Genomic DNA, 6,000 nt, shown 5'->3' on the forward strand with positions numbered 1-6,000 from the left:
AAAGACAAAAAAAAAAAAAGATCCATTGAGTAGAAGTAAATCTATGGACTCCTTAGCAGGATCTTGTATCTTAGGAAAGTGCTCCCCACTCAATAAACTCTTCCTTATCCCCTTATTTTGTGATGTGGTCTTCTTAACCAAGCACCCTCAGAGTGCAGTTCTCCCAGCTCCTGCCATTACAGGATTTACTAGTTCTTGAAACTCTTCTGAATGTAGTCCCTTCTTTCTTTATTGGGTTCAATATGTCATTCACTGGATTATGTAGTGACCTAACCCTGGTTATAAGCCTGGTGGCAGGAGGCAAGGATAGATTTGAGCAGGGGCAGAGGTGGAGGCTCATACAGGCTCACAGGAGACAGGCCTCTGTACAGTCTACAGGAAAGGGAGGTTCAGTGTGTAGCTTAGTGGTAGAGCACATGCCTAAAACCCTGGTTCCATCCCTAGCCTTGCAACAGTAACAACAAAAAGAAACAAAGAGGGGGGTGGTAGTTGGCAGGCCAGGAATGCAGGTTCAGAAAGTTCAAGAGAATCTGGGAATCAAGATCTTCAGAGCATTAGCCAAGTATTCCTATCTTATATGTTGTCATCCCAGTTTTTCCCAGCTGAGGTCTTGGCCTTGACTTAAGACATCTGCCAGGCCTGGGAGTTTAATTTTACTTGAGCTCAGGCTCTCCTGATGATTGTCTCTGACCTCAGGTTCCCTTCCTGTCAGATTATATATTGAAAATTCTTTTTGTGCAAGAAGGGAGGCCCTCTGTCTTTCATACTATAGCAGCTATTCAATTCTACTGTTTTTTTTTTACTATCACTCCTGTATTTTTTCACTATCCTTATCAATACTATGGCCCATATTTTTCAAATATGTGATACGTCCCACCAGGATCACCCATTTCCTCCCCCTAGCATACTCTTCCTGAATATCAACAATGAAATATTCCATTACACCACCATCTCACAGCAAGTCTCCATTGACAGCTGGATGGTAAGAGACTGAGCTTCTAAACATGATTTCATTACCTGCTCTCTTAAGCCACTTCTAGATAAGGCTATTGCTGATTGGATTCTTTAAGAAGCAGATTCAGGGGGCTGGGGATTTAGCTCAGCGGCATAAGTACCTGCCTTGCAAGCAGGCGGTCGTGAGTTCGATCCCTGGTACCGATAAAAAGGAAAAAGACAAAAAAAAAAAAAAAAAAAAAAAAAAAAAGAAGCAGATTCAGATGGAGATTAGCATGCAGGATGTTGCTTAGTGAGTGTCCCTGGGATTGTCAACTGTGCCAGGAGGGAGACTGAAGAAACTGAGCTCTAGTGTGGACCTCACAGCAATATCAATCTACCACTCAGGCACTGGAAGCTAAAATAGACCATTGGAGTTATCCTACATTGGGTTACAATGGCCAGTTCTTAATAGCCTTGCTATAGTCATTGGATATAGGTCACCTGGGAAGGGTGTGACCTTGGGCAAGGGATCTGTCCAGGACTTAGCCAGATGCTAAAGTACCTGAGAGTTAGATGTCATCACTAGGGCAGCAAGTCTTTTCTTCCTGGACAACACATCTCTATGTGTATCCATATATGGAGGCAGTGGGGTTCTTAACATCACACAACTATCAGCAAATTGGTGTCATTGCCTGGTCTGGTAGACAGACAACTACACACTGCTTATCCAAAGCAATTAGGGCCAGGCCCATTTAAAATAACCGTAGAGTAAAACAAGTCGAAGATTATAAAGGTAGTCAGAACAGGGGAGAAAGTAAAAATACCAAGCCAGAAAGGCGTTGGAGAGGAGGGTTTCTCTTAGTGCTACCGGAGAGAGTGTCATTTCCAGTCCATCAACCTGGTCATAACCTCCTGAAACCAGGAATGAATGGCAGACTAGGTTCCAGAGTTGAGGAAAAATGCCACTGCTCAGCCTCCAAATCCATTGGCTCTGAAGCCCCTGTTCACCAAGTAGTGCCCTAACTCAAGGAGGTTTGTCCGCTTGAGAAAAGACTTTATCTACTGCCTGACTGGCCCAAAGGTTCCTTTCAGGCATGCTTATGGTAAATCATCAGTTGACCGTATGTGTCATCCTCTGTTTTTGCCTCACCCTAACCTGAGCACCTTTCAGTAAGGAACAGAGCAGCCAGAGTTTAAGGGGAGAGGAAAGACTGCAGGCCACGAGCCCAAGCTCATGGTTCCCCTCATTGTCAATCTGTGCTTTTCTTGCATGGGCCCCCTTTCTTACTTCCTAGCCTTAGAGTGGTGATTCTTTTCAACCTGAAATCACCTCTTATGGCCTCATGATGTGGGTGAAATTATATCTTCCTGCCCACCATGATTTTGTGTGGTTGTAACTGTGGTTCCCAGTGTTACCTTTTTTTTTTTTTTTTTTTTGGTCTTTTTTTCATTTTTATCGGTACTGGGGATCGAACTCATGACTGCCTGCTTGCAAGGCAGGTACTTATGCCGCTGAGCTAAATCCCCAGCCCCCTAGTGTTACTCTTAGAAGGTGGCTTACTCTAATTCCTTTGCTGCATTCTGTGTGTATGTGCATGTGTGTGTGTGTTTCCTCCTAGTGACAGAGACAGACCCGAAGACCTTGCACATGTAGCCAAGCACTCTACCATGGATCTTAATCCCTAAACCATGGGCTCTATTTTTCTGGTGGGGAGGGTAGAGTCTCACTGAGTTTCTCAGGCTGGCCTTGAGCTCTCCATCCTTTGCCTCAGCCTACAGAGTGGCAGGGATTAGAGGCATATGTCACTGCACCTGACTTAAGAAAAAAGGAAGAAAAAGAAGAAGGAAAAGAAGTAGGAAAAAAAAGAGAAAAGGAAAGTAAGTTCTTGCAGCACTGAGGGCAAAGCTTGCAGCCATTTTCTTTCAATGTGTTTTCTAGATTCTTTATTCTTTCATCAAATGTATTTCGGACACGTGTGAGTGCCACACACACTTCTACATGCTGTTCCTTTGAGTCAAGTGTAATTATGAGAGTTGGGGGACACATGGGGTATGTGTCGAGTACTCTTTCCCAGCTCTTTAGTTATTTATTTTATTTTATATATTGTGGGTTCTGGTAATTGAACCCAGGGCCTGCACACAAGTGCTCTGCCACTGAGCTACATGCCTAGCCTGAATTTAAACTTATCATTTCCCCCCTGTTACTGGGGATTTATCAGGGCTTTGTGCTGCTAGGTAATTGCTTTGCCATTAAGCTACATACATAGAGAATTTTGCTTTCCAAGTACAGAATTAATCCATGTCCACAGTAAATAAGAACCCAAATCCAGAAGTATATAAAGGAAGAAGGAAGCCCTCACTCTCGTCCTCTTTCTCAGTCTCACCCCCCAAAAGTAACTCCTATGACTACTTCCATATTATGTTATTGCACACCTTTGAGGGAACACGTGGACCAGAAAGCCCAATACACTGCTGGCTTAAACAAGTGAAAAAATCTGTTAGACTATAAAGGTAGTCAGAACAGGGAAGGAAGCAAAAACACCAAACCAGAAGGGAGTCAGTGGGGTCTGGGGGAGTGTCTGCTAGTGTGACCACAGTACTGGAGAAGAGAGTATGTCATTTCCAGTCCACCAACTTGGCCGTGCCGGGAATGGGTGGCAGACCAGGCTTCCTGGGCCTCATGTGTGAGACACTCAGCGTGAGTTCAGTCCCTAGCACCAGCACCACACACACGAAAAAACTATCATTTCATGTGAACAAACACCTTGGAGACATGTCTGGCTGAGATAAGGCCTGATTCAGTGGCTCCCGGGCTTCCTTCTGCTTTTGCTCTGTTCAGTTCTTGGATGTCCCACTCTGCCCACATCCAGGCAGCTCTGGATTCCCTGCTTATGGTGGTGAAAACGGCTCACATCCTCCCACCGTGTTACATGGGGAAAGGGTGTCCCTCACAGTAGCCTGTGAGGATGAGAGAGCAAGATGCTTCCTTCTGGCCCTGAATCAAAGCCAGCAGCATCCTGACACTGCTGGTTTCAAGCAGGAGCCTAAAGAGATGTCTTTCTATGGTCTGTTGGCCATTTCAGAACTTGGGCAGTGAAATGGTCAATTCATTAGAAAGAAACAACTTGAAGCTACCTCCCCTAACCCCCGTGAGTGGCTGTGAGCGTGGTAAGCTGTGGCGGCCCAGGACGGGAGCCACTGGCGTTTACTGGGACCCGCGCCATGCTGGGACCTGGAGCGCCGGGAAACCAAGTAATCCCTCCCCCTTGCCTGTTTTGTTTTGTTGAACTTCAGTATACATGAAAGTATGGACAGCTATTTTGAAGAGAACAAGACTCTAAAACAGCCATTAGTGACTTTCCTATTGACAGATTTTTGAAGACCTAAAACACCTTCATCATTCTGTTCAGATCAGTTTTATACTATGTTGTTTTGTATGAATTCTTTGTATGTGAAGATATAGACAACTATTTGGAAGAAAACGAGAGACAATACGATAGTGAAGATCTCATCTAGCTTTGAAATTTATATCTCTTACATTGCTTTCTTATGTCCTATTTTGTTCTGTTTAATTTTACCCTCTTTAAAATAAAAATAAAAAATAAAAGAAATGAAAAAAAATGATGCTTCCTTCTAGGACGGTCCTGTATTCCTTGTCACTGATTGAATTAATTGTCAGTCTCTGAACTAATCCCTGAGGCCAGAAGGCTGGAATATGCTGATTAAATAAAATGAGCTAAAACAACATTTTGGGAGTAAATTTACAGTCACACACTCCCACCTCCTGACGTCATCCAGCATGGCTGTGGGTACTCACCACTGGATTAGCCCGCTGATGGGTTTGTAGCTGAGTGTGATGGTGAACCTTTGCTGCATGTCACAGTCATCTGCTGGACACTCAACACAAACAGCCATTCTAACAGTAAACATGGATCCTTTGTAAAACTCAGTAGCATGTCTGAAGGACCTGAGAGCCGGTCTCAGAAATGTAACCATTAAAAGACTCTAACATCCCTGGTACCGATAAAAAGTTAAAAAAAAAAAAGACTCTAACTTATGTCTTCAAGACTCTTGAAGGGTGCATGCATGGTGATTCACAGCTGTAATCCCAACACTCAAGTGGCAGAGGGGTCAGTGATTCAGCTCAGTAGCACAGCACCTGCCTGGTAAGCACAAGGTCATGAGTTCAATTGCCATTCCCCCCCACAAAAAAATCAGGTGGGAGAGATAGGAAGACTGAGTTCGAGGAAGCCTTGGGCTACATGGTAAAAACCTGTGTCAAAAAAAACTAAAACATGATAACAATCCCCTCAAGCTTCCTCCAAAGTATAAAACCTCCATAAAAGGTTTCTTCACAATTGATAATGACCAACCAACAAATGCAGCTGGCCTTGTATTATTTACACAACCAACTCTTTGTAACTTTTGCTTCTCTGACTCCAATAAGGGGACTGTGACAGTGCCTGCTAAATTACAATTGAAATTGTAAAGAGGATAAATTTCCTCAGTCTAACAAAACATTTTAAATAAGGAGGGGAGGAGGAGTTGAATGGAGGGAAGGGGAATGAAAAAAATAAGTAAAATATGTCATATATAGGTACAGATTCTCTTGATGATGTTATGTATATCTAAAATGTACTAATAAAATAAAATTCTTCAGTCTGAAGTGGTCATGTGAACATGTTGGGCTAGTGTTATGGATTAAAAACTGATGGTCAATTTAACACCAGCTGAATTAAATCAGTGTTGTGCTAAGCGTAGATGGCCCACCTGAGGGAAGTTGCCAGCATAGAGATGTGGAGAAGAAGAGTGGGACATCGTGGGTTCTCCTAAGTCTTGCTGTTTTGAGCTGTTGGTTCTCCTGGAGGAGCTTGTCATGATTAGTTTCCCCAATATGAGTTCAACCATTATCATTGGAGGAGCTCGGGACCTTGTTGGTGAGAGTGACTGTGGTTCACTTTGGGGGAGCTCTGGTCCTTATGTTGATCAGGTCCTTATGTTGGAGAGGAAGATGTGTGCTGATTAATCTCCAGGAGAAGTTCATCATGCTGGCTTCCTGATATG

At 43.6% G+C, this 6,000-nt stretch overlaps 1 non-coding gene across 1 annotated transcript; it reads left to right on the plus strand.

Annotated features, from left to right (window-relative positions):
* Window positions 1-3,925: 3,925 nt before the first annotated feature.
* LOC111758555 (small nucleolar RNA SNORA2/SNORA34 family) lies at window positions 3,926-4,062 on the plus strand. The gene has a single exon (XR_002792728.1). It is a non-coding gene; the product is annotated as a small nucleolar RNA SNORA2/SNORA34 family (small nucleolar RNA).
* The last annotated feature ends 1,938 nt before the right edge of the window (window positions 4,063-6,000 follow it).

Source organism: Cavia porcellus, unplaced genomic scaffold (assembly GCF_034190915.1).
Source record: "Cavia porcellus strain 051 isolate PalLab524CR breed Dunkin Hartley unplaced genomic scaffold, mCavPor4.1 scaffold_6, whole genome shotgun sequence".
Taxonomy (NCBI): domain Eukaryota; kingdom Metazoa; phylum Chordata; class Mammalia; order Rodentia; family Caviidae; genus Cavia; species Cavia porcellus.